Here is a 6,000-nt window from a genome sequence, read left to right as displayed (position 1 = left end):
AGAAAGAGAACATCACAAACTGCACAGGCCCACACAGACATAAAAAAAAACCAAACCCACACAGCACACAGAGCCATATACACATAAGGGAAAGCCACACAAAACATAGAACAAATCCACACCAAAAAATACAGCAAAAGCCCACAACAGGAAAGCACAAAAACCACATACCAAAAGAATACTTAGCAAAAAACAAGCTGCATGCAAAAGTCACACACACACACACACACAACTATGCCAGGCATCCACCAAAATCACACAGGACCCACATGCACATCAACATAACAGACAACAAAAAACCCAACATACCGAAAGCCAGGCAGGGTTTGAGTGTCACAGCGAAGAGGGTGAGCCCACAGGTGGTTTGGGGAGCAAAGACTGAGGGGGAGTCGGGGGCAGTGCCCTGGGCTCTGCCTGACCCCTCCTGACACAGGCGGCGGGTGGAGAGCAGAGCCTGGTAGATCTGTGGAATCTGCCCTGCTCTCTTTAAAGCAATGGGACCTCAGTGTCTTCTGAGCTGCAATTGTATTTTCTGCAGGGCAAAATGATTGGCAGAAGCCATTTGCTTAAAGGAAACTAGTGTTGTAGATGAAGTTTGAGCTCACAAGCTCAGCATGACTCCACTCAGCACTGCTCTGTAAGTACTGGGCACTAACCCATTGCACCACTGGACCCCATTTTCAGGAGCTTGTCTCCATGTTTCATGGATGGATTAGCGGAGGGGGGGGTTGCATTAGCTAAAACAAATCCATATTAAAGGCTGCAGGATGGCAGCAGCAGAGGTGGGGAGCCTCCTTCCATCTGCTAGAGCTGGTTCCCCTTCCGTTGCTGAGGGGAAGGTTGGTGCTTTGAGCCCACCCGGTGCTGGAATGTCTCATGGGTGAGATTAACGGGACTCTTGGGAAGGGAAGGGAAGTCTTTTCTATCCCCGCCTAGCTCCATTGGTCTCCTGTGGCCCTTTCGGCTCTCTGCTCCCCTGTTGGGGAGATGCAGAGACAAGCCCCCATCTGGGTGAGTCACCGAGAGGCTGTGTCCCATGGCGTGTGTGGGGGAGAGGGGTAGGGGTGGGATGGGGCTCAAGGGGAGAAGGTTGTGTGTGACAGTGTGAGGGGGAGGGTGTGTTCCTTAGGATAGAAATGATGGAAAACACAGGGGCAGTGACAGTGAAGCCCCGTGTCTGAGTGTTATGACCCTGTGTGGTGCTGCCGTTCACCTTCCCCTCCTATGGGCTCAGCTTTCATTGAATCCAGCATTTTTTCACCTGTCATCACCACAGAGGTGTCCCACGTGCCTCAGCTACCGAGTGTCCCTCTTAGAGACGCCGAGGACTGGAACTGATTTCAGCTGCTGGACAGCTCTGCTAGGTCTTTATTCATTTGCACAGGAAAATGCTGAGTGTTTAAATTCATTTCAAGCCCCCTGCCCCCATTCAGCGAACTCCTGAACATACAGGAGATGGGTCTGGAAATCGATTTTCATTCAAAAAAGTTTTTAAAGGGAATCACTTGGATTGGAACTAGGAAGCCATTACCCTACAGGGAAACATTCACCCACTGATCTATACTCTCAACAAAGAGTGTCAGGTATAGCCCAGAGCAGGAACAGTTTTTAACCTGGGGGTTAGTAAACTTTCTCTCTATACAAACACCACAGCTTACAAACTCCCCACCCCCGCTCTGTGTCACCAAAGCACAACAACAACTCTCCTTGGGGCGCACACAGCTCCCCAGCTCCCTGCCCGTCAGTCTCTCCAGCGTTGCTCCAATCCCTTAAAGTAGGGTCTCAACCACAATTTACCTTAGGGCCAGGGCCAGTCCTCCAGTCCTCCCAGTGGGCCAATAATGTCACTCATACCGCCCAGACCCTGCCCCCCAAAACTCCGCCCCTCAGCTGCCTAAGGCTCTGGGAGGCAGTTTGGGTAGGGGGAGGAAGTCTGTGCTGCAGGGCCTGGGTTGGGGATTGGGGTGCAGGAGGGGTGCAGGCTCTGGGGGGAGTTTGGGTGGGGGGAGGAGATCTAGGGTGCAGGCCCTGGGTTGGGGATTGGGGTGCAGGAGGGGTGCAGACTCTGGGAGGGAGTTTGGGGGGAGGAGGGGGTATGTGGGGAGGGGGTGGTGGTGCAGGCTCTGGGAGGGAGTCAGGAGTGTGGCGCTGACCTGGGGCTCCAAGGCAGGGCAGGCTGGGGGGCCTCCGTGTGCTGCTGCCCCCAGGCATCACCCCCACAGCGTCCCATTGGCCACAGGGGTGAAAAGGCAGGGGCAGCGTGCGGAGGCACAGACTCCCTGCCATGGGGAGGGGCCGGCAGCCACTGGAGCGAGCAGGCAGACACTGCTCAGCTCCGCTGCACTGACGGGGCCCCTGGGGGGAGCCCCTGTGGGCGGCAGGTGGGGCCAAGGGAGTGACCTGGTCCCAAAACTGCTGGAGCCCCACGGGCGAGACCTGGGAACCAGGGCTGCCAGCCAGACAAACACCTTTAAGAGGAGGCGTCCCTCTCCCTGTCACAAACTGATCTTCCTCCTTCAGTTCAGTGACAGCCTGAATTGTTCCTTATCCCGCCAGAGCCAGAGGACTGAAAGCAGCAACATCAAACCCCTGTGTAGCTCACAGGAATGGACATAAACACTCCCTGGTATCTGAGGAGAGGTTTAGCTTTGCCCTTGGTCAACTACAAGGCAAAAGGGAAAGGAGGTGGCACCAGGTATAAAGAGTGAAACACGACACATCATACTTATGCCCACGGTGGCTGCAAAATCTTTTGATGTACTTCTTCTTATCAGCAGTGTATTGTTTTCTCTGGAGTCTAGGCCTTGACCAAGACATTTGTACCTTGATAAAATAATCGACTGCTCCTGGTGAAGGCAATGGGCTTGCACTCATTGGGGTGTCCCTACACAGGTTCAAGTACTAACAACAGTGGCTGCCTTTTAGCCATAGATTTTAATCAGGGCAATAAATTGATACAAACCCCTGTTAAATCATTTCTCAGCCCGAGTCCTTCACCCACATTTCCTAGAGCATTGGGCCACCATGTGGACATTACATTTCTGACCTCAGTTTCACACAAAGACAAAATTTCCTTTGCACAGATCCATGAACAGTGAAACCTCCCTGTGTCTCTGGTCTGAGCCAGGACATTCGATTCCAGTGAATCCTTCTCTCCTGCAATGGTGATGGTCAGACAGAGGGGACGTGGCACCTGCATCCCTGCCAAGGAGATATTGGCTCGGCTCTTTCTTTCTGCTGTTGTTAGTCCATGAAACATCAAGGGTGGAACGCAAGGCTGAGTTCATGCACCAGCCCCCTGAAAAAATTTCAGTGCCCCAGAGAAATCCTGCCCCCTGCTGTTGGAACAATGTGCTGGAGATTTGACTAGGAAAGGGACTGTCTGAATTGTCAGAGTGGGGAATGAACAACAATCTACAGCAACGTCATTCACACAAACACGCTCTCATCCTGCTCCAGCCAGAAGGGAAATGGGCAGGAATTCTCGCTGTTGAGCCAAGGACACACTTACACTGATGCGCAGTCATGAGTGTGCTGGGGAAGCTGGTCTGAGCAATTTGAAGTGACAATTCAGTGAGAACAGAATCATCATGTAGTGGAACAACTGTATACCAAGTAGTTGTGGCCGAGTGGTTAAGGCGGTGGACTAGAAATCCATTGGGGTTTTCCTGCGCACGTTCAAATCCTGCCAACTACGCTGTTGTTATTATTGTACTCTTAGTACCTGAGCATCCACAGTGTAAACTGGAGCCAGATCTAGTTTCACTCTGTCTACACTTAAAATGCTGCTGTGGCACTGCTATAGCACTTTGGAGTAGACAGTGACTGGAGGGATTTTCCCATCCCTGTAATAGCTGCATGGATGGAACAATTCTTCCTTTTCTTTAGCACTATCTAACCCGGGCTTAGATCACCTTAACAATATGGGTTTGTGGGGGGGTCACACCCTGAGAGACGTCGCTCTGCCAGTTCAGTGCCCAGTGTACACCAGCCCTTAGATCCCTCTGGGTATTTCAATGCAGGCATTGACCTGTGAGAGGAAAACATCAGCTCACAAACACACAGACTGAATTCCCCACATTTAATCTCGCTGCCCTTTCCAGAAAGTCACAAAATTCAATTCATTCTTGCTAGGAGAGAGAAAAAATAAGTGATACTAAGTTTTTGGCTTGGTTAAATAAAATTAAGTGTTTAATTAATATAGTAAAAATCTGTACTGATTCCTCTAACTAACACCATAGCGTGAAATAGGAACAGAGACAAATCTTGTCAGTGACGACTAATTTCACAAATGATCTTCCCATTATTAATTTCCACATTGCCCCTATTGGAGGTCTGGGCATCTCCAGTGTCATTGCTCTGCGTTCACCTTCCCCTAGAATTGTTCTCGGACATTCGACTTCCTCTGCGGCATGGGGCTCGGGTCACTTGCTGGAGGATTCCCTGCACCTTGAGGTCTTTAAGCCACAATTTGAGGACTTCAGTAACTCAGACATAGGTTAGGGGTTTGTTACAGGAGTGGGTGAGTGAGATTCTGTGGCCTGCATTGTGCAGAAGGTCAGACTGGATGATCATAATGGTCCCTTCTGACCTTAAGTCTATGAATCTATGAATCTAGTCCCAAATTTGGAAAACTGTGCAGTTCAGCATGAGAATAGTGACCCCGTCTCCTTCCTGCACCTGCTCTACATTGCTCCACAGCAGCTTCTCCACCTGCAGTCACCCGAGCACGGCAGTGCAACCCCCAGGATTCAGCAGGGGCCCCTGGCAAGGACAGTGGGTGCAGCTAACATCCCAGTGTGCCTGGCCCTGAGGCAGCTGTAAAAAAGCAACACCCCCCCCCCAGAAGTAGAGAGACTGAATTCCTTAACTTTAACATCATGACCCCCTGTAGAAAGCCACACGTGTCAGTTGTATTTTCACAGGGAGATGCAAAAATCAAGTGACACCAATTTTTAAGTTGAGTAAATAAAGTTGAGGAGATAGTTATTAACCTCACAAAAATACACTAAAGATCCCTCAACATAACACCTGAAGGTGAAATATGAACAGAGACAAACCTTGTCAGCAAAGGCTCATTTCCCAAACGATCCTCAAAATGTTACTAATTCCCACCCCTCCTCCACAGGAGCTCTGTGCAGTGTAACTGTTCTGCAGGCAGCTTCCCATTAAATGCTGTTGTGGGACATTCCCAGACCTGGAAATGTACCAATGACAGAATTTGAAGAGCAAACCTGGCTCCCCGCACCAGGCGGGATTTGAGTGTTTTGTCCCTGTCACTTAGTCTTTGTCAATAGTACAGATGCCAGGGGCAGGACTCCAGGCTCTGCTTGAGGGATCCTGGCACAGGGGCTGGGGGGGAGAAAGGATTGTAACTTCTGACCTGTGCTCTGGAGAGGAGGTAATAAGTGAAGGGGGCATTTTTTATTAGCCCCCTCCTGAGGGTCCCCAGGGCTGGAATTTTACATTCCACAGGGCCAAATGAGGGGGTGACACCACTTGGCTAATGAAAACCAGTGCTCCAGATGAGGCTTGAACTCACAACCTCAGCATAGCTCCTCTCAGCACTGCCCTATAAGTACTGTGCACTAACCAATTGCGCCACTGGAGCACCTGCTAATTAGGCTTCTCTGAGACCCCTAGGTTGATACAGGCAAGGAGTGACCCCAAAACATTCTCAGTGGGGTTGAGAGCAGGTAGCGACAAGTGTTGGTACTCGGTGGGGTGGATTCTTCTTAAGGCTTCCAGGCCCCATTTCACCCTTTTGTTCTTCCCTGTGTAATAACAGAGCTGGTTAAGACTCAATGGAGAGTCTTGCTGCAGACCAACAGATCTGAAATCACTGATAACCAGCTCTAAGCATTAGTCCTGCTTTGGGACAGGGTCTCTCATGCAAGAAACTGCCCAGTCTGCGCTAGCAGTGAGGCTCCCTCACTAACAGCTGAAATCAGGGAGAGCTGTGTGAAGTGCAGGGCCCCAGGGGTGCCTGAACAGGGGGGA

At 50.8% G+C, this 6,000-nt stretch overlaps 2 non-coding genes across 2 annotated transcripts; one reads left to right on the top strand and one right to left on the bottom strand.

Annotated features, from left to right (window-relative positions):
- The first annotated feature begins 3,615 nt into the window (after positions 1 to 3,615).
- On the top strand, positions 3,616 to 3,697 carry TRNAS-AGA. Its single transcript has one exon. It is a non-coding gene; the product is annotated as a tRNA-Ser (tRNA).
- A 1,820-nt stretch (positions 3,698 to 5,517) lies between these two features.
- TRNAI-UAU lies at positions 5,518 to 5,611 on the bottom strand. Its single transcript has 2 exons — positions 5,574 to 5,611; positions 5,518 to 5,553 (listed from the first exon to the last, which is right to left on the bottom strand). It is a non-coding gene; the product is annotated as a tRNA-Ile (tRNA).
- Between the last annotated feature and the right edge of the window lie 389 nt (positions 5,612 to 6,000).

The sequence above is a fragment of the Mauremys mutica genome, unplaced genomic scaffold, assembly GCF_020497125.1.
Source record: "Mauremys mutica isolate MM-2020 ecotype Southern unplaced genomic scaffold, ASM2049712v1 Super-Scaffold_100199, whole genome shotgun sequence".
Lineage (NCBI taxonomy): Eukaryota > Metazoa > Chordata > Testudines > Geoemydidae > Mauremys > Mauremys mutica.
The sequence above is the reverse complement of the archived record's forward strand: the minus strand, read 5'-3'. Positions and strand labels throughout refer to the sequence as shown.